The sequence below is a fragment of the Triticum urartu genome, chromosome 2, assembly GCF_003073215.2.
Source record: "Triticum urartu cultivar G1812 chromosome 2, Tu2.1, whole genome shotgun sequence".
In the NCBI taxonomy this organism is placed as follows: domain Eukaryota; kingdom Viridiplantae; phylum Streptophyta; class Magnoliopsida; order Poales; family Poaceae; genus Triticum; species Triticum urartu.
In genome coordinates this window covers 182,256,382-182,280,453 of record NC_053023.1, presented here as the reverse complement: position 1 = coordinate 182,280,453, position 24,072 = coordinate 182,256,382, and the positions used below count along the sequence as shown (strand labels likewise).

Sequence of the window (24,072 nt, the reverse complement as noted above, 5' to 3'; positions counted from 1 at the left end):
GCTATCATTACCTTTTGCTACCGTTACCACTACTATCATATTACTTTGCTACTAAATACTTTGCTGTAGATATTAAGTTTCCAGGTGTGGTTGAATTGACAACTCAGCTGCTAATACTTGAGAATATTCTTTGGCTCCCCTTGTTTCGAATCAATAAATTTGGGTTGAATACTCTACCCTCGAAAACTATTGCGATCCCCTATACTTGTGGGTTATCAAGACTATTTTATGGCGCCGTTGCCGGGGAGGGTAGGACAAAAGATGTCATGCAAGTTCGTTTCCATAAGCACGTATGACTATATTCGGAATACATGCCTACATTACATTGATGAATTGGAGCTAGTTCTGTGTCACCCTAGGTTATGATTGTTACATGATGAACCGCATCCGGCATAATTCTCTATCACCGATCCATTGCCTACGAGCTTTCCATATATTGTTCTTCGCTTGTTTACTTTTCCGTTGCTATTGCTATCATCACTACAAAATACCAAAAACATTACTTTTGCTATCATTACCTTTTGCTACCGTTACCACTACTATCATATTACTTTGCTACTAAATACTTTGCTGTAGATATTAAGTTTCCAGGTGTGGTTGAATTGACAACTCAGCTGCTAATACTTGAGAATATTCTTTGGCTCCCCTTGTTTCGAATCAATAAATTTGGGTTGAATACTCTACCCTCGAAAACTATTGCGATCCCCTATACTTGTGGGTTATCAAGACTATTTTATGGCGCCGTTGCCGGGGAGGGTAGGACAAAAGATGTCATGCAAGTTCGTTTCCATAAGCACGTATGACTATATTCGGAATACATGCCTACATTACATTGATGAATTGGAGCTAGTTCTGTGTCACCCTAGGTTATGATTGTTACATGATGAACCGCATCCGGCATAATTCTCTATCACCGATCCATTGCCTACGAGCTTTCCATATATTGTTCTTCGCTTGTTTACTTTTCCGTTGCTATTGCTATCATCACTACAAAATACCAAAAACATTACTTTTGCTATCATTACCTTTTGCTACCGTTACCACTACTATCATATTACTTTGCTACTAAATACTTTGCTGCAGATATTAAGTTTCCAGGTGTGGTTGAATTGACAACTCAACTGCTAATACTTGAGGATATTCTTTGGCTCCCCTTGTGTCGAATCGATAAATTTGGGTTGAATACTCTACCCTCGAAAACGGTTGCGATCCCCTATACTTGTGGGTTATCAAGACTATTTTCTGGCGCCATTACCGGGGAGCATAGCTCTATTCTTTGAGTCACTTGGGATTTATATCTGCTTATCATTATGAAGTACTTGAGAGATCCAAAAACCAAGATTTATCCCTCAACTACGAGGGGAGGTAAGGAACTGCCATCTAGCTCTGCAGTTGATTCACCTTCTGTTCTGAGTAAGCTTGTGCCACCTAAACCTGCTTCTGCTATTCGTTCTGATATGTCGCATGTTATTGATGATGCCACTTCTACTATGCATGATACTTATGATGAAACTACTTCTATGTTTGATACTACTGTGCCACTTAGTGAATTTCTTGATGAACAACTTGCTAGGGTTAGAGAGAGTGAAAATATTGAATCTGATAATATTGATGAAAGTGATAATGAAGACTCTCCCTCTAATGAATATGAATCACCTGTTATTCCCGAGGGTTATGTTTTTGAAAAAGAAGTTGCTCTAGCTATTTTAGCTTGCAAAGATAGATATGAACTCAAGAGGTTATTAGCTAAATGGAAGCAGCAATCTCTTAATGCTAGAATGAAACCTGACCCTACTTTTGCTACTTCACCTATCTGTGTTACCGATAAGGATTATGAATTCTCTGTTGATCCTGATATAATTACTTTGGTTGAATCTGATCCTTTTCATGACTTCAATGCTTATTTTGGTAGACAATTGAAATACAATTCAAATATGCTTGAATACTTGGGTGATTATATGGCTAATGTTAAAGGTGAACTTAAACTTATTAGTAAACATGCTTCTATGGTTACCACTCAAGTAGAACAAGTACTTAAAGCTCAAAATGATTTGCTCAATGAATTGAATAGTAAGAATAATGATTATGCTGTTAGAGTGGCTACTAGAACTGGTAGAATGACTCAGGAACCTTTGTATCCTAAAGGCCATCCTAAGAGAATTGAGAAAGATTTTCAGAGAAATAATATAGATGCACCTAGTCCTTCTAAAAGGAAGAAAAAGAAAAATGGTAGGACTTTGCATGCTTCTAGTGAACCTATTGCTGAAACACCTGAGAATCCAAATGATATTTCTATTTCTAATGCTGAAACACAATCTGGTAATGAGCCTGAAACTAGTGATAATGTTAATGATAATGTTCATGATGATGCTCAACCTAGCAATGAAAATGATATAGAAATTGAACCTGCTGTTGATCTTGGTAACCCACAATCGAAGAATCAATGCTATGATAAGAAAGACTTTGTTGCTAGAAAACATGGTAAAGAAAGAGAACCATGGGTTCATAAACCCATGCCTTTTCCTCCCAAATCATCCAAGAAAAAGGATGATGAGGATTTTGAGCGCTTTGCTGAAATGATTAGACCTATCTTTTTGCGTATGTGATTAACTGATATGCTTAAAATGAACCTTATGCTAAGTATATGAAAGATATTATTACAAATAAAAGAAAGATATCGGAAGCTAAAATTTCCACCATGCTTGCTAATTATACTTTTAAGGGTGGAATACCAAAGAAACTTGGAGATTCAGGAGTACCCACTATACGATGCTCCATTAAAAGAAACTATGTTAAAACTGCTTTATGTGATCTCGGAGCCGGTGTTAGTGTTATGCCTCTCTCTTTATATCGTAGACTTGATTTGAATAAGTTGACACCTACTGAAATATCTTTGCAAATGGCTGATAAATAAACTGCTATACCTGTCGGTATTTGTGAGGATGTGCCTGTTGTAGTTGCAAACGTTACTATTTTAACGAACTTTGTTATTCTTGATATTCCCGAGGACGATAGTATGTCTATTATTCTTGGAAGACCCATTTTGAATACTGTAGGGGCTATTATTGATTGCACTAAAGGCAATGTCACTTTTCATGTTAATGGTAATGAGCATATGGTACACTTTCCGAGGAAACAACCTCAAATTCATAGTATCAACTCTATTGGAAAAATTCTATCGATTCTATTTGGAGGTTTTGAATTTCCTCTTCCTACTGTCAAGAAGAAATATGATATTCTTATTATTGGGGATGTGAATATCCACGTTGAGGTAACATAGTGTTATTCGAAATTCCTCCGGTTCCATGTTATTCGGAATGAGTTCGTTAACAAGACTTGATCAACCTTGTTAATGGATTTCTTTTGATGAGCATGAGATGGATGAAACTAGAAGGCACAACTCTCTGTACCCTCCTTTTGCTTCTTGTTATTTATATTAAATAAAATAAAAATAAGTATTTTCCGTCTGTTATCTGAATTATCCATGCAATATAAAAATACCCCAAAAATAAAAGTTCTCCAAATGCCCTGAAATTTAAATATGATTTTTTCTGGAATATTTGAGAATATTTGGTACTGAGAACACAGCAGGAGGGGCATCCACCTGGCCACGAGGGTGGAGGGAGCGCCCTACCCCCTGGGTGTGCCCCCCTACCTCGTGGGCCCACGGTGGCCCTCCTCCACTTATTCCTGCACCCACACACTTCTTCTTCCTCCCACAAACACGAATATCCAGCTCAAGCACGAGTTCTAGCTCATTTTGCTGCAATTTTTGATCTCCTTGCTCAAAGCACCTCTCACAAAACTACTTGGGGAGATTGTTCCTTGGTATGTGACTCCTCCATTGGTCCAATTAGTTTTTGTTCTAGTGCTTTATTCATTGCAAATTTGTGCTGCCTAGGTGACCTTGTTCTTGAGCATGCATGTCAAATTTATATGGTCAAAAGTAGTTCTAATGCATGATATAGGCTCTAGGCACTTGTAGGAGTTGTTGCTATCAATTTTGTTGAGTTTGGTTACTTTTATTTTGAAGTTACTAAAAAATTCAGAAATTTTTCAGAGGAAGAAATATGCTTAGGAAAATGTACCAAGGTGGTTCTTCAAGGAAGCAAGGACCCAGTCTTGCAATGTGTGATGCTGATGAAGAGCCACCAAGAGACGCTCCAGTGCGTCCTTGTGAATGGCCTTAGGAAAAGTTTATGGATCGAGCGGGAATTAAGGAAGAATTTAATGCATATTTGCGTAACGCTGATCTTGTGAGCTTCGAGGAAGAAAAGTGCCGCCATTATCACTATCTCACTAGTTCCTTTGTGAGGAGGTTTGAATTTTCATCTTCACGTAATTCTCCAATTGTTCTGTTTGATCTTTATGAAAATTCTTACACTATGGACTTAGAGGATTTTACCACTCCTTGCAAACTTCCACAATGGGGTAGTGTCAGGGAACCTCGCAAATCTGAATTTAGAGATTTTCTTGCTAGTATAAATGTGGGGGAATCTAGAGATATAACACAAGCTACCATAGGGAGCATTCACTTTCCTGCTATACATTATTTTGCTCTCTTCATAGGTAGATGCATTAATGTTAAGGATGAGGCATGTCACATGTGTGTCCCTGACCTCAATATTCTTAGGAGTGCTGTGTTGGGAGATAAATCTTATAATTTGAGAGCCATTGTTGCACATAGGTTGCATCTTAGTAGATTTAATAAAGATTTCTTTGGTGGAATATATGCAACCCGCATAGCTAATTTTCTTGGTATAGCCATACGTGAAGATGATATTGAGTTGCCTCCTGCTTATTTGGATTATGAGGCTATGGTTCACCACCAGTTTGTCGAGAGGAATGAATCACCTCTCTACTATCGCTTAATCTTTGACAGATGTTGTGTTGTCCGTATTACTCTCCCCGCTCCTGCCTTCTTTGATTATCGGGCAAAAGGAAGATATGTAATTACCAGAGAGGAGGCAGATGAGTACGAGAGGAGGGCGGAGGCCGCTCGTCGCCACGCTGCAGCTCAGGAGGCGATAGCCACTGCATCTCAGTACGACCCCAACTATTATTATGGATATCCGCCAGGCCAACCGTGGCCATAGACCAACTTAGGCCAAAAGCCTAAACTTGGGGGAGTACGTATTACCCACCGACATTACATTCATGTTCACACACTCATTGCTAGATGTAGGTGCTCATACTTTCTCATTGTATCATCCATGCTAGTTTATTTTCCTTTTTATGCTTTCTTCTTGTTTGTTTAATAAACCTTAAGAAAAACCAAAAAAATTAGTTATAGCTTTTAATTAGTTTACTTTCCATGCTTGTAGTAGTAATTAAAAAACCCAAAAAAAATCCTGTTCTTCTTTTGCTTGTTGGGAGCTTTCCCGTGTAAATAGTTTTATTTCTTTTCTTTTCTTGTCGATAGGAGAAGACCATAATTAAATTGTTGAAGTGGCTCTTATATGCATTATTGTTCATCTGACAAAAGAGCCCATATTGCCTTGTCTTCTCCTGTTTATTGAATGCTTGCAGATTCCAGCTTAGTCCAATGCACGTGCACTCTTATTATTATTCACACTATTCGGTCGTGCAAGTGAAAGGCAATTATGACGATATATGATGGACTGACTGAGATGAGAAAAGCTGGTATGACCGTAGTTTGAGGAGTTCATGTATTCACTATGTGTTAATGCTTTGTTCCGGTTCTCTACTAAACGAGGTCTTAATATCCCTTAGTTTCCGTAAGGACCCCGCTGCCACGGGAGGTTAGGACAAAAGATGTCATGCAAGTTCTTTTCCATAAGCACGTATGACTATATTCGGAATACATGCCTACATTACATTGACGAACTGGAGCTAGTTCTGTGTCACCCTAGGTTATGACTGTTACATGATGAACCGCATCCGGCATAATTCTCCATCACCGATCCATTGCCTACGAGCTTTCAATATATTGTTCTTCGCTTATTTACTTTTCCGTTGATATTGCTATCATCACTACAAAATACCAAAAACATTACTTTTGCTATCATTACCTTTTGCTACCGTTACCACTACTATCATATTACTTTGCTACTAAATACTTCACTGCAGATATTAAGTTTCCAGGTGTGGTTGAATTGACAACTCAGCTGCTAATACTTGAGAATATTCTTTGGCTCCCCTTGTGTCGAATCAATAAATTTGGGTTGAATACTCTACCCTCGAAAACTGTTGCGATCCCCTATACTTGTGGGTTATCACCAACGCCAACATCGTCTCTGGCAAATGGGTCTTTCGTCACAAGCTCAAGCCGGATGGCACCCTCGATCACTACAAAGCTCGATGGGTGTTGCACGGATTCTCTCAGGAACACGGCATCGACTTCGATGAGACCTTCAGCCCGGTGGTTAAACCGGCTACCATCCGGGTCATCCTCTCGGTCGCCCTCTCCTCCAACTGGAAGATTCGCCAACTCAACGTCAAGAACACCTTTATTCATGGGCGTTTTAACGAGGTGGTCTTTTGTCACCAACCAACCGGCTTTGTTGACTCCGCTCACCCTGACCATGTGTGCCGCCTCAACCGTGCACTCTATGGCCTGAAGTAAGCCCCTCGTGCGTGGTATCACCGCTTTGCGAGCTTCATCACCTCCTTCGGCTTCACCTACTCCAAGTCGGATACATCACTATTCACTCTCCACGGTTCCATGGGGACTGCTTATCTTTTCTACGTCGACGACATCATCCTCACAGCTTCTACATCGACCCTGCTTGAGCGCGTCATTACCGCTCTCAGCGCTGAGTTTGCCATGACCGATTCGGGCGAGCTACACCACTTCCTCGGCCTTGCTGTTTGTTGTGACTCCAGTAGGATGTTCCTCTCGCAGACACAGTATTCTCTCGAGATTCTCGAGTGTGCTGGCATGAGCTCCTGCCACCCTGCCTCAACACCCGTGGACACATCACCTAAGCTGGCCGCTACCGCCGGCTCACCTGTTGCTTATCCTTCGGAGTATCGGAGTCTAGCTGGTGCTCTTCAGTACCTGACGTTCACACGTCCTGACATCGCCTACGCCGTCCAGCAGATTTGTCTTCACATGCATGATCCCCGTGACCAGCACTTGACCTTGGTCAAGCGTGTTCTCCGCTACGTCAAGGCTACCCTGCACCACGGCCTTCAGCTCACACCCTCATCCACGGATCACCTTGTTGCTTACACTGATGCAGACTGGGCTGGTTGTCCTGACACTCGCCGATCGACCTCTGGCTACTGTGTGTTCCTTGGTGACAACCTGGTCTCATGGTCCTCCAAGCTCCAGCACACCGTCTCCCGCTCTAGCGTTGAGGCAGAGTATCGAGCTGTCGCTAATGCCGTCGCTAAAGCAAGTTGGCTTCGCCAACTCCTCCAGGAGCTTCACCGACCTCTCCCTGCCGCCACAATCATTTTTTGCGACAATGTCAGTGCCGTCTACATGTTCATGAACCCGGTTCAGCATCAGCGTACCAAGCACATAGAGATCGATTTTCACTTCGTTCAAGATCGTGTTGCGCTTGGGCACATTGGAGTTCTTCATGTGCCTTCTTCCCGACAGTTCGCGGACATCTTCACCAAAGGCTTGCCATCGCCATTGTTCTTGGATTTTCGGTCCAGTCTCAGCGTCCGAGAATCTCCCGTTGTGACTGCGGGGGGCTGTTAGGCAATCCGATCTGGTCATAGCCTGCCATATTTAGTGCTCCTACATTTGCATATAAATCGGGCCATTATGGTTAGGATTGTATTGATTTATTTCCATGATTATCTTGTAACCTGTCTATATATATGAGGTAACACGGAAACCACATTTGTGTGGTCAATTACTCTTGCCTTCTGTTTCCATCACTCCACATAGGCCTCATTTTGGATGGACTCTTGGATGGCCCGCTGCTCCACCATCTCGTCCACTTGGGCGATAGTGAACTCTGCCTCCGCCTGCTTTATGTTGAAGCCCGGAGTCGGCGCCAGCTTCGCTCCGGCTGCTCCGCCTCCTTGTCGTCCTTCGGATCCACCACCTCCATCGAAGCCAGCTGGTGCTCCTCTCCCTCCTCCTCCGTCTGCTCCTCCTCCTCCGGCTCCGGTGATTCAGGAGGCAGCCCGACAATGATGCGGGCAGCGCGCGCGGGGTGCCTCGCCCGGATCTCCTGCTCGATATCGTACCAGCGCTCCGGTGTGAGCATAGCGTAGGTTGTTATCTTCTTACAGACCATGGAGAGGCCGGAGTGTGTGGGAAGAGCGCCGGAGCGGAGAGAGGAGGTGGATGGGCTTGGGCTGGCGGCACGGAGAGGGAGGCGAGCCAGACAGGCGCTGCCCCCCCCCCCCCACACACACACACACACACCGGAGGAGACGTCCGTTGGACCGCCGTGTTTCCGGGCGATTCCGTGTGGGACTCCAACGTGGCGGCCGCGTCCGGGTGTCCCCATATTCGCCCCATATTTGGGCTGGATATGAAAGGTGCCGGTCAGACCAGGCATTTGAGTTTCGTTTGAGGCGTCTGTCTAGATTAAAATTTTGTGACTGAGCCGTCCACCCAAACATTTGAGGCGAGTTTGAGGTGCCAAGTTGTAAATGCTTTAATGGATTTATGTTTGTCAAGCAGGGAAGTGCAATGGCGAAAGAAAGATCCGCCCGAAGATCCTCTTTTGGCGGGATGGTGGATGCGCTTGGCTTGCCGCAGCCCGCGTACCGCCAAAGGTGCAACTACCGTGCCTCTATGTGGTTCTTCACTTCGCCGGCTAACCCACACGACGTCCGCGCAGGTTGCACTGGACGGCGAGCCGCGCTCAAATCCAAAAGATGTTGAAGACACGGCGGCGACCAGAGAAGGAAGCACATGGAAAGATACGGCATGGTCGAGATCGAAGACTACAGCCACACAGGCAAAAAATCCATGCAGGAGAATGCACGCCTCAAAGCAGAGCTCAGCTGCCAGAAAGAGAAAGGTAAGAAGCGGAAAGCAGCTATGAAAGACCTAAGCAGAGGGTACGCATCTACGTACCATCGGCGGCATAGAGGATGCATGCCTCGAAAACCTGACCGTAGCCAAGGAGAATTTCATGGTCTATCCAGAGCCCGACGCTCACAACATGCTCGATTGAGCCCTACTCCAAGTCGGAGTACATAGGTGAAAAGTTGGACCACGCTACTGAGCATCTACACACGGTGGGCATCTACCCGTGCAATGACTCTGACGACGATCCCAACGTACGGCGATGGCATTGATCCATCGACCCGTCTGATCTCGGGAGGAGCTGCTTTACGGTGAGCCACACCCAGCTATGTCCAGCATTGGGGGCACTCCGACGACTATGGCCGGAACGAAGGCACCGCCGACCACGATGGATACAGCTTCCACGGCGGCCTCTACAACGCCAACTAGCAGGCCACTCTCCCTCCGTTCAAGCGCCTGCCGCTGCACGTCTTGGCCTACTCCTCTTCATGTTCATTCTTTTTAAAAGGGAAGGATTGCCCTTGGTTTCTGCATCACAACGATGGATGCAGCTATTTTATTAATCAAAGTATATATATCTAGTAAATATGCAGTTTCAAATTAAATCCATTGAGTCAAAATCATCAGGCAAGACTACCCCCCCCCCCCCCCCCCCCCCCCCCCCCCCGGGGCCCCCCCCCCCCCCGCCCCCCCCCCCCCCCCCCCCCCGCCGCCGCCCGCGCCGTTGGGCACTCCGGCCGCGGCGGCCACCTACCCTGTCGCTGGCCGCTCGGCCACCGGCGCCACCCTCCCGAATCCATGGGGCGCGGACGCTCGGCGCACTCACGCGGCTCTACACGCTCCAGCTCACGCGGCAGCGAGGGATGGGGCCAACCCGCCTCCGTCCCAGATCTGCGCCCGTCCGGCGGTCCGTCCGCGGATCCGGTCCCTCCGCCGCCCCCAGCCCTCCTACTGTCAACCCTGGTTCTCCGCCGCGCCTTATGCTCCGGGGGGAGTGCTCTGGGGCCGCTGCCGCACTATCCATGCCGGATATTAGCAGGGATCGCCCAATGGAGCCGCTCCGCCTAAAATCCATCATGGTCTGTCCCTTCCCTCGCACCGACCATTCCTCCCCCGGCCAAGCTGATGGATGGATGCCGGTCCTGTCCCGCAACGCGCGCCGCGCCGCCGCGCGCGCCCATGCCTCCCCCGCGTGCTCGCGGCGTCCCCGAGGCCAGCGCCTCTCCTTCAATGCGACGCTGCCCGCGCGGCCTTCTTAAGGTGTTTCAGGGGGCTCTGCTTCCGGTGCCTCAGCTCCAAGCACCGTCGCGTCGACTGTAGAGACCCCATACACTGCATCGAGTGCAAGTTGCCGGGCCACATCGCCAAGGACTGCCCGCAAATCCGGCGTGGCCGTGGTGGTGGCCTGGCGCCCGCTGCTAGCCGTGCTCCGGTCCGTGAGAGGCTCTGCTTCCCCTCGCCTCCTCCGCCCGCGTCGGCCATGGACCGCTGCCACCACACCGACCCCGCGCGCCGGCCAAGGGACGGCCACAAGGTGGTGATCGAGTCGCCGGAGATGGAGCATCAGATGTTCCTCCTCCGCCGCCATGCCGTCCTCCTCATCTCCACGGCCGAGCGGCACGCGGCGAGCCCCATGTCCGTCGGCCGCGCCTTCGACGCCGTTCTCCGCACCCCGGCGCACCTGCTGCGAGTGACCAGCCACGACCCGGAGGACTTCCTCGTCCACTTCGAGCTGTCGGCGCACCGGGACAACGCTGTCTGCCTGGGCTCCATCAACGTCGATGGCGTCGCCTTCACCATCAAGCCGTGGCACGAGGACGTCCACGCCGACCATGAAGACTTCCTCCTCCATGTCCGCGTCGTCATCGAGAAGATGCCCATGCACCTGTGGTCCGTTGACGGTGCGGCGGAGGTGCTCGGCGACAAATGCATCATCGACCGGCTCGACAGCCGCACGCATGAGCGCGGCCACACGCGGACCTTCGCGTGCTGGGTGTGGGTGTACGACGTCGCCTTCATCCCCACCAAGCACACCATCTGGCGCGCAGCGCGTGGTGCCGGCCGCGTCGAGGCCATGCTGGGCTTCTCGCCGCCCAGCCGTGAGGTCCCCCCATCCACCATGTGTCCGGCGCAACGTTATGCTCATCCACGTCGACCGCGTTGAAGACTGGACGCCCCTGTCGCCTCGCTCCTCGCACTTGGGCCAGAGCAGTATCCCGTCCTCCGGGTCCGACGATGATCGCCCGTTCCCGCGCGTCTACCCGGGGACGTGGTCGATGCACATTGAGGATGGCCAGGGACAGGGCAGGCGCCAGCCCCCGGTGGTCGGCCCCTCTGGCTGTGGCGGGCTCCAGCTCAGGCCTCGCCGAGACCACGACGACAACAACGGGCCACAGGGTGACTGGCGTTCCTGGAAGGACACGCTCCTGGGTCGCGGCCACGGCGGGCGCGAGCAGCCGCCCCGGAGAGCAACGGTGGCGCCACACGCCAGCGAAGCAGGACTCCAATCAGCAGGCGTCACGGCAAGGGCACCCGCCACGATGCTAGCAGCCTCAGGGCCACCCTACCTCTGCCGCTGCTGTCGGACCAAGCCGAGCGCACGGCCAAGGGGCCGGCAGCGGCCTCGGACCCTGTCGCTGACCTCTTCGACTCGGCAGACCGCGCGCCTCTCCAGCCCGTCCGCGTAGACTCCAGCCTTCTGGAGATCGACCAGGCGATCGCTTCAACGCTTGCTGCCCCACTCGAGTTCGCCCCAGGGCCCTCGACCGTGGCCTGCCGCACCACGCCCACGACGGTCTCCACTGAAGTTCAGCTCGACGCAGTGACACAGCAGGTTCAGCAGCTGCAGCTCCCCAGCAACGTCGACAACGCCGAGCAGCCTGGCCTCTTCACCAACACCCCGACTCCCCTCGTGCGTCAACCCCCTGCTGGACGCACCTCGGCACCACCCAGGGCCCGTGCAGGGCCGACCAGGCAGAGTGCGCGGTAGGCAGGCAACACCTCAAGGGTGCCTGTTGCGCAGCGTGCCTCTCTCCTGCTGGTCAAGAAGCTCGGCCTGCTGGGGCCGAAGGAGGCCATGACGGCCAAGGCGGCCGAAGCCCTCATCAAATGTTTCGACGAGCCGCTGACTGACGAGGACATCTCCATCATCGCCAAACTCACCCGTCTCGACCCGGAGGCGCTGCGCATCGCCGGGGGCATGGCTGGCCCGGATGCCGCTACTGAAGCTATAGTTTAGTTATGTTAGTCATCCATAGTATCTTATGCTCTGTTAGTGTTAGTATTAGTCTCCAGCAGCGCTTGGCCTTAAGCCGAGTAGAGTTAGGACTCATGTTAGTTCTCCGTTATGTTAGAATTAGGCGTCGAGGGTTGCTATTGTGCCAGAGGATCTTGGGGCCTATTGGTGGCCTCTGGCACGCCCCTGTTAAGCTGGCTGTGTATCCGCATCGTTTGACCATCAATAGATTTGTGATGCTGTTGGAGAATTTGCCCGTGCCCAATGGATAACAACCAATTTTCCCTCATGTCCTGGAATGTCAGAGGGCTGAACTCTCCAGCGAGGAGAGTTGTTGTGTGTGAAGTTGTCGCTGCTCACAAAACCCCAATTCTTTGCATACAGGAGACAAAACTGGAGCTGTGGTCGCCTAGCATCGTGCGTGAACTGGGAGGCAGCCGCTTGGAAGGTTGCGCGGTCCTGCCGGCAGTTGGAACAAGAGGAGGTGCGGCGATCCTCTGGGACAAGAGCGCCGTGCAGCTCGACACTCAGGCTATGGGCGTCTTCTCGATCACAGCCAAGGTCACCCTACTGCAGTGTTCATCTTCATTCTGGCTAACAACTGTGTATGTTCCGGTCGATGATGGGCTCAAGGAATCCTTCCTGGCTGAGCTGATCCATTTTGCACCTCCACTTGGTGAGCCATGGATGATTGCAGGCGACTTCAACATCATATATGAAGCAAGGGACAAAAGCAATCTCAACCTCAACCGGCGCATCAGGGCATGTTCAGAAGGGCGATTGACACGGCCAGCCTGAAGGAGATCAAGTGCAAAAACAGGCGCTTCACATGGTCAAATGAGCGACAGGATCCGACCCTGGTGAGCATTGACAAGATTTTCTGCAACGTCGAATGGGAGAGCCTTTTCCCCTCCCTTATGCTCATGGCTGCTTCGACTGCTTGCTCGGATCACTGCCCGTTATTGCTAGCTGACACCACTGCTCCCCTGAGGAGGGCCACCTTCAAATTTGAGGCATTTTGGCCGCGTTTCCCACGCTTCAGAGAGACAGTGGAACGGGCCTGGCAGCGGCCTGTTGCAGCAAGGTGCCCTATCGCAAGATTAAACACCAAACTAAAGCGGGCAGCTTTTGATCTCAAGATTTGGGCTCGTTCCCTGTTCAGCGATGCCAGAGTGCAGCTCCACCTTGCTGTTGAAGTTGTGCTCTGCCTGGATATTGCCCAGGAGGCGCGTTGTCTGTCCCCCGCTGAATTTTGCCTCTGCAAGCAACTCAAGCACAGGATCGTCGGCCTGGCGGCGATCGAGCGTGCACGCAAGCGTCAGGCATCCAGGGTTTCCTGGCTCCGCGCAGGTGACGCCAAGACCGCCTTCTTCTAAGCGAAGATCAACTCCCGGAGGCGCAAAAACCACATCCACTCGCTGCAAACTGAATCCGGTGTGGCCACCGCGCATGGAGACAAGGCCACCATTTCTCACACCCATTTCCTTCAGCTGCTCGGCACAAGGCGGCCACGCTCCTGCTCGATCAACTGGGACTCCATTGTGCTACCATCAGTTGAGAATGCTCGGCTAGACAACCCGTTCACGGAAACTAAAGTTTGGGAGGCGATCAAAGCATCCCCCTCTGAGAAGGCACCTGGACCTGACGGATTCTCGGGCGCCTTCTACAGATCATGTTGGAGCCTCATTAAGCACGACATCATGGTTGTTTTCCATCATTTCTACAACTTAGTTGGGGGTGATTTTGCGGCCCTAAACTCTGCCATGATTGTGCTGCTGCCGAACAAGGACGGGGCAACTAGTATGGCTGACTACAGGCCCATCAGTCTTATTCACTCCATCGCCAAACTAATCGCCAAGGTTTTATCCATGAGGCTGGCCCCAATCATCAGCACACTGATTTTGCCTGCCCAAACTGCCTTCCAGCGTTCTAAGTGCATACATGATAGTTTCCTATATGTTCAAAACGCCATCAGAGCTCTTCATCGCCGCAAGACACCTGCCCTGCTTCTGAAATTAGATATAGCCAAGGCATTTGACAAACTTCTTGGGAATACATCTTTGAACTCCTTCAGAAAATGGGCTTCCCTACTAGATGGCGAGACTGGATCACGCTTCTGCTCTCTACATCCTCGTCGTCTTGCCTACTGAATGGGTCTCCGGGCGCCTCCATCATGCATCGTCGTGGGCTGCGGCAGGGGGATCCGCTCTCGCCGCTGCTCTTCATTCTCTGCATCGACCCCCTGCACCATCTACTAGAGGCGGCAACCTTGGCGGGCCAGCTATCTCCTCTGCCTGGTACGGTCGTGCGTATGCGTACAAGCCTGTATGCCGACGACGCCATGATCTTCATCAACCCCACAAGGACGGAGGTAGATACTCTGCTCAGCATCCTGCATCTTTTCGGCAAGGCCACGGGCCTGCACGTCAACTTGGCCAAATCCTCGGCAGTGCCGATTAGCTGCAGCGCCCTCGACCTTGGTTCCATCTTGCAAAACTTTGGCGGCATCATGGCGTCACTACCAATCACGTACCTGGGCCTCCCAAACACTACCAGTAGGATTCGTCTAGTCCACCTGCAGTTCATCCTAGATAGGATTCGTGCGCGCCTCGCTGGTTGGAAAGGCAGACTAATGCATATCGCCGGCCGTAGGGTGCTTGTCCGCTGCGTCCTCTCCGCCATGCCAACGTTCGCCCTCACGGTACTGGGAGCGCCAAAGAAGTTTTTCAAGGAGGTAGATAAAGCCAGATGACGTTTTCTCTGGGCACAAGATGAAGAAGTAACCGGAGGAAAGTGTAAGGTAGCATGGAGCGCGGTCACCACGCCAGAATCCCACGGGGGCCTCGGCATACATGACTTGGACAAATTCGCGCACGCCCTCCGTCTGCGCTGGCTCTGGCTCTCCTGGACCCATCCAGAGCGGCCATGGGTCGGCACGGGCACGCCATGCAACCTGCCGGACCAGGCTCTCTTCGCTGCCAACACGGTGGTCACCATCGGGGGCGGCAGGACGACGTCCTTCTGGTCAAGCCCATGGCTTGACGGCAGGCCACTCCGGCTGGACTACCCCACCCTCTTCGCCCGCTCCATCCGCAAGAACAGGTCCGTCCGGGACGCGTTGCTCGACGGGCGATGGATCCTTGATCTCCGCCACGGGGAAACCAGTAGCATTGCACCCTCTGTACTCCAGCTAGCAAGGGCGATTCGGAGAGCGGGCAACATCATAAACGACGACCTCAACGACACAATCTGCTGGACTGCTACCACCTCCGGGAGCTACTCCGCTCGCTCCGCCTACGCGGCTCAGTTCCAGGCGCCAATGGCACCCTTCCCCTCCAAAAACGTCTGGCGTATCTGGGCACCTGGGAAGCTCAAGATGTTCCTGTGGATGCTCCACCTCGACAAGCTATGGTGCAACGATCGCCTGCAGCGGCGTGGCTGGGAGAACAGTTACTTCTGCCAACTCTGTCTGCGAAGTTTGGAGTCCTCCGCCCACCTTTTCTGGGAATGCCCGATTGCTATCCAGGCCTGGACAACGGCGGTGTCATGGCGGGGCTGTCACTCCCTGGCACAAGATACCTGGAGCTCCGGAACGACGACGACGGAAAGAGTGAGACTGATCACGGACGCGGCAAGCCCAGCAGACAGGAAGGGCACCAGATCAATTCTTGCGCTCATTGTCTGGCACATATGGCTTGAGCGTAATGCATGCACCTTCCGCGGCAAGATGCCGTTCTCTAGCACCATTATCGAAGCGTGCCGTCGCGACATGGAGCAATGGAGGATCGCCGGAGCAGCCTGCATAGAGCACCCCTTCGGGGATGTGCCGTGAGAGATATCCGATACTATCAGTGCCAGCATAGCTGCTGGGCTGGCCACTTGTACCTTTTCTTTTTCACCCCATCGATCACTTGATCAAGCTTGTTTCCCGCCTTCTCTCTGCTAATGAAATCAATGCCAGCCAGGGCTAGATCTTTCAAAAAAAATTAAACCCATTAAGAGGTGTTAGAATGGTAGCCAACCAGCTACGCCATGTGACGCATGCTGGTTGTTTACGGTGAGAAAGTGTTTGTAGAGTTTTTTAAATGGTAAGGAGACTTTCGAGAAAAGTTTTTCTAAGCTTTTTCTTTGTCCTTTTAAGATGGTTGTGATGTTCACGTGATGCGAAAATATTTTTTAAACTTTTTAACATGATGATGAGGTGCGCATATCTTCCTCTTAAGCGGCCCACGATGATGGGCCCCAGCCACTAGTAAGAACTCAAAGTGAGATGAAAAAGAAAACAAGGCCACAACTGGCAAAAATAGGACTCCACAGCTATCTCATTGTTGAACCGCCATCTAAACCGGTTGTAGCCATATGTCATTGACTTTCTCACGGCTGAGTAACGACCACGTGATCCTGCCAGTTGCTCAGATGACTTGCAAAAAGTTGGTGATGTTTTGTATGTTAAAAATTAGATCATTCTGATAGTTCCATATGACCCAAAGTAATATACACACTTCAACTCGAATATGCGCCGCTAATTTAGGCTCTATCCTGTTTAACAAATTCCCAAATAAAATGATTATGATATTAGGAGGACTGACACTAAAGGTCACATGCACTGTGCGGCACAATGACTTGGCTAGTGGGCATTCGAGAAACAGATGTTGGATTGATTCATCCTGATCACAAAAGCAACACTGTTTACTACACTCCCAACTACGCTTTGCCAAGTTATCTTTAGTCAAATCACTTTCTTGTGAAAAAATCACATGAAAACTTTCATCTTTAAAGATACCTTAATTTCCAAATGTGAAGCGACTTTGGGATTGAACCAGAGTTTATCAAATCTATATTCATATACTTTACTGAGAAAACCCCGAGATCGCAAGTCTCCATTGTAGTGTACACTACCAGGGAAATGCTTATAGGAGGACATCATTAGTAGCGCTGAAAAATAACACGCACTGCTGCTAATTAGCAGTAGCGCTGGTCTCGGGCATCGCTACAAGTAATGCTTTAGCAATAGCACTGCAAATGAAAAAAGTGCTACTGATCAGTGAGGCCCAACGAGCCCACCGACGCTAAATGTAATAGCAACACGGCCCAAAATAAAGTGCTACTCCTAAGATTTTCGCAGTAGCGCTTGGTTTGACAACATCGCTACTGCTAATGGGCCCCACTTAGTAGTAGCGGTGCTCCTGAAAAGCGCTACTACTATATATGCACCATAGCAGTAGCGCTGTCTAGAAAACAGTGCTACTGCCAGGTGCGGCTGGTGCCACCTTTTCACCCCCCCCCCTCTCCCCCTCCTTCCCCTACGTAAGAGGAACGGCGCCAAAGTCAACGAGCTGTTGAAAAACTGGAACAATGCCCTGTGCCGGGAAAGATGAAAAAGGCGTCGGAGCCGCTGTTGAAGATTTGAAAAACGACATCTTTTTTCTGGGATTTGCAGTACTGGCCCAATCACGACACACCTCATTGCCTTGATCAAATGCATATCATGAAGAATATCCTCGAGAGCTTGCTTGGCACACTAATGAACATGCCGAAGAAGATCAAGTATGGGCCGAAGGCAAGGAAAGACTTGGAAGATCTGGAGATCAGGATAGATCTCCACCGTAAAAAGTTGACGGAGCAGACGGAGACGGAGGTGGGGGAAGGGGCAGAAAAGTCAACAAGAAGGAGGAGAATTATTGCCCCCTTCTTGCTTCACCTTAAGTGCTAAGGAGATCGATCAATTCATCAGGTGTTTTACGGGAATCAAAGTCAGTTCCGGTTACTGTGGGAAGATAAGCAGATTTCTAGACACCAAGAAGAAAAGGTTCAGCGGGATGAAGTCTCATGACTGTCACGTGATGATGATGCAGATACTCCTGGTTGCCATTAGAGGGATAATGGAGAAGCACGTCCATGACACGCTTACTGGTCTCTGCAACTTCTTCGACGTTATCTCTCGAAAGTCCATTAGTGTGAAGAAGCAGCTCCGAAGGCTACAGGAAGAGATCGTTGTCATACTATGTGAGCTTGAGATATACTTCCCGCCCGCGTTCTTTGACTTCACGGTGCATCTGTGTGTCCACATTGCGGACGACATCATTGACCTCGGGCTGACATTCCTTCATAACATGATGCCGTTCGAGAGGATGAATGGGGTCATCAAAGGATTCGTTCGTAACATGTCCCGTCCCAATGGGAGCATCATCCAGGGGTATCTGACGCAAGAGTGCATCTCCTTTTGCAAGAATTATATAGGTGTCGGAGACCCTATTGTTGGTTTGCCCGTTAAGAAGCACCATGGGTGGCTCGGAGGAGGTCACAACAACGACTGGAGGGAATTGCACGTGGACTACTCGGATCGACGGAATGACTTTGCCAGGGCTAACTTACTAGTGCTACAACACCTTTTTTTTAAAGAAAGTTCAAGCTTTATTCATTAGAAATAATCATTACATCGTTTATGAGGATTGGTACAATTGCATTATGTGGTTCCTCAAACCAATCAGAAATGAAAGAAAATCTAGCCAACTTGGCAAGTTCATGAGCAACTTTATTTGCTTCTCTATTACAATGCTCGAATCTAGAAATAGGAAAATCGCAAGCTAAGTGAAAACAGTCATCAAAAATTGCAGCAGTTGCCCCCGACGATCGTCCTCCTTCGTTCATGGTCTCGATCACCTTCATATTATCCGAGTTAATAATTATGCGATTACAACCCGTCCTTTGCGCAAGCGATAGGCCAAATTTTAACGCCAAAGCTTCAGCCATCAACACATCTGCACACCGGTCAATCTTACCATTTCCCCCACTGATGAACCCACCTTTGTCATCTCTTAAGACAGCCCCGATCGTACCCCTGAGAAGGTCGTGGTCAAAAGAAGCATCAACGTTAAGTTTAACAAATCCCGTTGGGGGGTTAGACCATCCTCCTCTTTTCATGGAAGCCTTCGGCGAGGAGGCATTAACAAAATTGGCAGCGAGAGCGCGTATCCCCATGGATATCTGTTGTGCATTCTGAGTAGTCTCATTGTGTACCAATTTGCGCCTTTCCCACCACAAGTACCAGGCTGATATGACAATCATGTCACGCACATTACGAGTGCCCATAATACATAGTTCCTGATCTGGTAATGAAAATAAATATTCCAAGATTGCCTCACCCGCATAGTCTATTTTACAAGCTCTGTTGATAATATCGTCCATCCCTAGATGTGGTAGATGCTTATGTGACACTGCACAAAGGAACCATCGTAAAGAAATGCCACGATAAGGGGATGCGCAAAACAGACGACGAAGTTACTATAGAGCACAATGCCACTTTCTTGCGTTGGTTCAAAAGCAAGTTCTTGCTAATACCTCGGAAGAGGGCAGTTCAGACGGATTGCTCATACACGCCTTAGCACATGGCCCCGCGCCCAAACTCGCGACCTATCACGCATACGATATCAACGGGTACACGTTCTACACGGAGACCAAAGACATGGACATTGATTACTAGAACTCAGGGGTGATGATTGAATGCGTGACCGACGCCAACGGCACAACTGAAAGATTCCACGGAAGGGTCGAAGAGATCTGGGAGCTTGACTACGCTGGAATGCACGATGCGACGATGTTCTGTGTCATATGGGGTAAGGACATCGTAAGAGAAAACAAGTATTTCACTACCATGTCTATACCTGACGCGAAGAGCACTACCATGAACGTTAACATCATCACCGAAACTGAGCCATGGGTTCACGCTAAGCACGTGACACAATGCTTCTTCATAACCGACCCTACCAATCCCAACCGTGTTGTCGCGAGGAGAGGCAAAAGGAGCATCGTCGAAATGGATAGAGTCGCCAACGAGGAAGACTACGACCAATACAGCAACCCAATGAGGGAAGATGACTATGACGATGAAGCATACGTGAAAATAAGAACCAAGACTACATTACCTAAGAAAGATCGTACTCCATAGTTCCGAAAAAATCACAACGAGGGGCTCAATTATTTGACAACAAACAAGAAAGGAAAAAAGCTCAATGTGAACGTCCTCGACGCAGCTGAGAAACCATCATTTATATATACTAGATGACCCGTTGCGCCCATGGCGCAAAAAGCCAGTTAGAACCGTGCATTATGTGACTATTGCAGGGCACCATAAGGAAGAGAGAAATATAGGCTTATCTATCTTCGCTGATACTTATAGTAGTTCAAATGAACGATCTATAATATCTATACTAAGAGGTAATCCATAAGGAAAGACAAACCAATGTGGAGATAGCATAGGAGTATTATAAACATGAAGTCCTGTACACAAGCTGTATATAGGTGACACTGAAGGTTTATGATGGTGTCCTCATTTGGAGTGAATGGTTAGAGGCGGAGGCGCTTTGCCTTGCGCCTAAAGGTGAAGGCATACATCGTTCCTTCATCTATGTTTGCTATGTGAAGAACTCCGTCAAGTTTGTTGTTAAGATAGTCCTGTCAGCAGCTCCTTCCATAAGCCACGCGACGATATTTATCATAACCTATATAGTTGAGCAAGAAACAATAAAAGTTCAATAAAGAGGAGCGAAATCACTGAATAGGTATATCCTGTTATGCAAGAAAGATTTGCATGAGGCCAGGCAAGATAATATCAAACCTACGTTGGATCTGTAGTGGACTTAAACACCATGTAAATGGATACTTAGATAGTATCTTTATACATAATGGTTTATACTTGAGTCATGGTAGCATGATAGCCCAAAAGGACTAACGATGTACAAAGAAAGGTACGAAGGCAGGTCATGCAGCTCATTTACATTGATCTTATACATGGCGTGTGTATAGGGTCACACTGTTTCCCCATATACAATGGTCACTCAGCTCATCTTTCATCTATGTAGTTCTCACCACGAAATTCATAGTGTTTATTATGTTTCCAAAGCGACACAAGTTACATAAAGGAAGCCAGGTTTTTCCCATGGACAATGTATTCCCCATCAGCTAAATGGACCCTTTTCCATCGATGGTCCGGTTCTGAACAAAGAGAGTCAGGAATAGGAAACTAAGGTATATGAACAATTGCAAACAAAACTTTTCTTTTCCGGCTATGTATTTACCTGCGGCGTTGTTGCTGAGGCAAACATTGCTGTGTGAAGCTCTGTGTTCAAGTTTTTGCCTCAGAGCTGGCTTTTGTAATAAAACAATGAAGCAGTAAGGTAGGAAGTAAGCAGCGTGAACATCTGTAACTGTTGGATGTCTAACATTTTGAAGTAGACTGGTGGAACAGAAGTCGGACCTGGATTGATAAGCATGCATTTGGAACAGTCACAGGCAGGCTTCGACGCTGCTTGAGCGATCTGTGGTTCTTATGCATAGCGCATGGACTGCACGGGGTTGGCTAAGAATGGCTTAAGGGAAAGCTTAAATAACCTGTACGACACATGCTTACCGCCAATATCTTCGACAGGTATGTCGCTAGCATCTAACTCTTCTTCCTTGATAGTTACTTTCTGCCCGCAAGCGGCAGACCTGTTAGGATTGCTAATTTTTGGGTGTTCTTGATGTTATGGTTAAACGGAGAGTATGAATATATCTAGCAATTTGCTTGGCATAAAATAATCATACAGGACAGAATGAGCTGATAAGAAATCTGCAGAAAGGATTGATGTATAACCTTTCCTCTTGAGTATAGTTTCATAGTTCAGACTATAATATATTGTTTTGGGTGTATGTATAATCAGTCTGATTGGGTATCTTAGCGGCATAATAAAAAATTAAACTACCTTTTATTTATTACATAGTATAGCATGTACACCATGCAAAGGTTTCAGACACATATATCTGCTGACCAGGCATCTCTCTACTGCTGATAGGAAGACCAATAGCTAGTCATGAATTTCCTAGATCCATACTTCTGTTTAATTGCCGGGGTGCTGATCCACGGGCACCTATGGGACCGGCGGACCGGGTCCCTTTCGGTTCGGCGGGGGCGGAGGTCGCGCAAAGAGCAGATCGAGGCGAAGCACGCGAGCGATTTACCCAGGTTCGGGCCGCACGGATGCGTAAAATCCTACTCCTGCTTTGTGGTTTTGTATTGATTTCTAGCTCGGGAGCGCGGAGTGCTACAGTACACACCAGCGGCTAGCAGGACCGAGCGTGAGTGTACGAACTGGCTAACCCCCCCTCTACGTTGCACACGGGCCTCCTTTTATATGCTCAAGGAGTTACCGACAGGTGGCAACGGAGGTAAAGGGCAAAAATGGAAAGGTGCTGTGGTAGGCACAGCTACCTGTTACAGTGTATCATACCTAACCCTGGCGGCAGGGGACAAGGGCATTAATTGCCCGTCTGTGTCGCCTAAACAGTACCGAAAGGGACCGCTAGGGACGCCACCGTTTGCCACGATGGTTATCTTGTCAGCGCCTGCTTGCCACCGCGCACCCCTAGCTGCACGGCCTCCTGCCACGTGTGCTTGGGAGGGTCCTAGAGCGACACGTTGGTGGGTGTGCTGGAGCGCGGGCACGAAGTGGGGGTTTCCCACGGCAAGCTCCTTGCCGCGGTCGTCGTTTTGTCGTGTTCGGGAGCTTGTCGCTCACCGGGCCTTGCCGGGACGCGTGGCGCGTCGCGGCAAGTTTTCTTGGTATGCCTTGGTTGGCCTTCCCGGCAAGCTCCTCTTGCCGGGGCCTTGGTTTGAGTACTTTGCTCTTGAATGGCTTCAAAGGAACCACGGAGGATCTTGGCGGTCACCCAGCAAGCCTTGCCGCGGGATGCTGCGACCGCCCCTGCACAAGTTCGGGATACTAGGGTACCCCTACTCTAGTACACCGACAGGAGCCCCCGGGCCTGGGCCAGACACGTTGCCGAGCGCTGTTGGGCCAGGCCCAAAACAGTGCACGGGCACGCGCGGCCTAGGTTACGCCGTATCTCACTCCGTATCCACCGCGCCCTCCCCGAACGGCACGCGTTGAATGCGGCGTCGTGGGAGAGGTCGTGGGGGTTTCCACCGGGAAGCCCTCCGATCCCTGGCGGAGGAGCGGGAGCAGCTCGCTGAAGCGTGGAAGGTCTTTCTCCTCGAGAAGGCTGAAGCCGAAGAGCGCCAGCGACTTGCCGCTGTGAAGGTAGCCGCGGAAGAGGGCGAGCTGGCGCAGCGGAAGGTCAATCTCGACGCCCACGAGGAGGAGCTTGCCTCGCGTGAGGAGAATCTTGGCGGAGCCCTCAAGCAAGCGGAGGACGCTGCCGCCGCCGCTGAGGCCGCCAAGGAGGAGTTGAAGACGAAGGTGGCGCGGCTGGAGGCCGATCTCTCCGAGAAGGGCAAGGAGCTCAGCGCCGCCAAGGTCTCCAACTTGGATCTTGAGTTGAAACTAACCACTTTGACCAAAACTCTGGACAGCGCCAAGAAGCGGGAGGCGGCCTTGAAGGAGGAAATCAAGGCCGACAAGGCGCTGCTGGAGAGCGCTGCCACCGCCCAGAACACCTTCAGGAAGACTGTGATGCACTGGACGGAGAGTTTGGCGAACGCCGCCACAGATATCGACAAGGAGCTGGCGCAGCTGGGGATGGAAGATCCTGGGTATCCCTCCAACGACAGCCTCCAGCCCAGCGCCAAGCTCGTCCTATTCTTCAAGGGCGTGGCCTCATGTCCTCTCAATTTAGATTAGAGAATATATCTCTCAGGATTCCTTCCTTATTTCGTTGCCTCACTTTCCAGTTAATTAGCCTCTCTTTCCTTCCTTGTTTTTCTGTAATGATTTCCGAGACGGCTTCCTGACACCTAGGAAACTCAAAAACGTATATGAATTGAGTAGTTGGATGTAAAAACCGAGGTGGGACTATTTATTACTGTATCAATTTGTATTTTTACAAATAACACATGCTAGCTTCGTTGGCCGTGCTGTTTTTGCTGGGCGTTAGG

General features: G+C 49.6%; 1 long non-coding RNA gene across 2 annotated transcripts; it reads right to left on the bottom strand.

Annotated features, from left to right (window-relative positions):
- Positions 1–20,458: 20,458 nt before the first annotated feature.
- Positions 20,459–22,135, bottom strand: LOC125541369. 2 transcript variants are annotated; one of them, XR_007297502.1, is made up of 2 exons: positions 21,457–22,135; positions 20,459–21,347 (listed from the first exon to the last, which is right to left on the bottom strand). It is a non-coding gene; the product is annotated as an uncharacterized LOC125541369 (long non-coding RNA). The 2 variants fall into 2 exon arrangements; XR_007297503.1 differs by having other exon boundaries at positions 20,459–21,343.
- Positions 22,136–24,072: the final 1,937 nt, after the last annotated feature.